Source organism: Lygodium microphyllum, unplaced genomic scaffold, assembly GCF_053477565.2.
Source record: "Lygodium microphyllum isolate KBCC unplaced genomic scaffold, Lygodium_microphyllum_v1.1.10 scaffold_69, whole genome shotgun sequence".
Taxonomy (NCBI): Eukaryota; Viridiplantae; Streptophyta; class Polypodiopsida; order Schizaeales; family Lygodiaceae; genus Lygodium; species Lygodium microphyllum.
Genome location: NW_028229552.1, coordinates 624,321 through 626,403, shown reverse-complemented (window position 1 = coordinate 626,403; position 2,083 = coordinate 624,321). Strand labels below are relative to the sequence as shown.

At 37.0% G+C, this 2,083-nt stretch overlaps 1 non-coding gene across 1 annotated transcript; it reads left to right on the top strand.

Annotated features, from left to right (window-relative positions):
- The first annotated feature begins 637 nt into the window (after window positions 1–637).
- Window positions 638–705, top strand: LOC148008728 (small nucleolar RNA SNORD36). Its single transcript, XR_015689969.1, has one exon. It is a non-coding gene; the product is annotated as a small nucleolar RNA SNORD36 (small nucleolar RNA).
- Window positions 706–2,083: the final 1,378 nt, after the last annotated feature.

The window sequence follows — 2,083 nt, the reverse complement described above, 5'->3', positions numbered from 1 at the left end:
ATCCCTCAGTGAGATTAACTGCTCACTTTGCTTGGTACCTGGCGTATATGCATAGGCACTCTCATAATGATTCCAAGCCTATTCCAAAGTTGTGCATGAATGTCAATGTGAGCATTGATTCCCAGCAACTGGAGATATTGTATTTTCATGCCCTCTGTTTGCCTAGCAGATACCTGGTCCTGTTGGAAAGGATGTGCTATCTCCAATTTTTTCAAAATCCTCCCAAAAACTTTGTAGATGAATCCTTATCTATGGATCGTTTCCGACAACATCAATCTTTTAAGAGGGATCATCTTCATTGATACCTTTCCAATGTATGGTGGAAGCTTTCTAATGAAAAACTCTCTTTTTGAAGGAGTCATTCAGATGGTTGTGTTGTGTATTAGTGTTTGTGTTGTGAGTTTATTTATGTCAAACGAACGTGGTGGTTTCCTATTGGATTTCGTGTACGAGCTCCGTTTTGGAGATTTGTGGTGATGGGGTCGTGGATGGAGAATTGAAGCAGATGCAGATGAAGAAGAAGCAAACTCTTATATCCTTTACAAAATTTGTTGTGATTTTAGTTTAATAAGAGGTATTAATGTATAAAGGGTTTTCCTTTCTTTGTATTTTTATATCCGAAACAGGTTATAAGTTGGGGTCGTGGTGGATGAATTCTTTTTGAAAAGATATTGAAGATCAAAGTTGAGCTTTTCCCTGAACTTGTATTCCCTTTTTCCTGGGTCACGAGGACGCTTCCTTATTAAGTGTGGGGATATGTTGAGTGTTGAAATGATTTGTTTTTTGGCTGATTTTTGTTGTTTTTGAGAGCTGAATGGTTGATTTTATGAGATGATTGATTGATTTGGAAGTGGTTTGAGAGTGTTTTGGAAGATCATGATGTTTGTTGGTGGTTCTGTGATGTTCCGATAGGTTCTGATTGGTTCTATATACCTTCTGTTTTGTTCTGTTTTGGTCTGTTTTGGTCTGTTTTGTTCTGATTGTCTTCTGTAAGGAGGAATAGAATATTGATTGATGAAGATTGAGATCTTGAGAAAGTTTATTGAATAGTTTTTGAGAGTTTGGAATGATTTGAGAATGAGTTATGTGGTTTTGATGACCTTCTGTAACCTTCTGTAGGTCTTCTGTAGAGCTTCTACTTCTGTTCTGTTTCTGTTCTGTTCTGTACTATAGCTGTTCTGGTACTGTTCTGTAGACTGTTCTGTATGCTTCTGTAAGTGTTCTGTGGAATGTATGTGTGACTTTGGGAAAGTTTTCTAGCCTTGGAAAGAGGTGAATACAAGTGCAAAAGAGCTGAAGGAAGTGGAAGAAGTAGCTGCTGAAGACTCAAGAGAAGACTGGAGTGAAGTGACAGTAGTGAGCTATGAAAGGACACTGTAGTGGCTCTGGTGACTCTTCATATCAGACATACCTCTTGGGAGGGGTATCCACGACCTAAGAGTGATTTTGGAGAGATTGTAGTGAGGACATGATGTATTATTGATGGAGAGAGAGAGAGAGAGTCAGAGATAGTCAATTCTACTCAAACAGAGTGATTGTATATGAAAGATTGAGAGAGAAGACTATGAAGATATTGAAGATGAATACTATGTGATGTATTTCCATTCAAAGATGGTGTATTTCTTTGCTTTCTTTGTTCTATTGATGGATTTTGTGAAGATGTTGAAGAATATGGTTGATTCTATTAAAAACCGTGGGAGGTCTACATGATGTAGTATGAAGATTTGTTGTGCCTGGTGTTCTTTTCTTCATTGTGATCATATGAAACATGATAAACAAGCTTGTTGATGTTACAAGATAGATTTTCTTGCAAGAGAATTCCCTTTTCCTTGGTGTTCCTCTCGAGGCTCCAAGATGCCATTCAACTTAATAGTCCCCAAATCCCTCGACGTGTAAAATTACTCCATTATTTTTCTATGGAATAACATTGGGTATATTAGTGAGGTTTAAAAAAAAATTAAGTACTTCATGGTCCTCCTTTGGTACTCAAAATGTTGTAAGCCAACATATTTCATTCTTTGATTGCACAAAAAATTATAAAGGATGGTTTTCATTGATGTTGGAATCCAATGCTTGATTCATA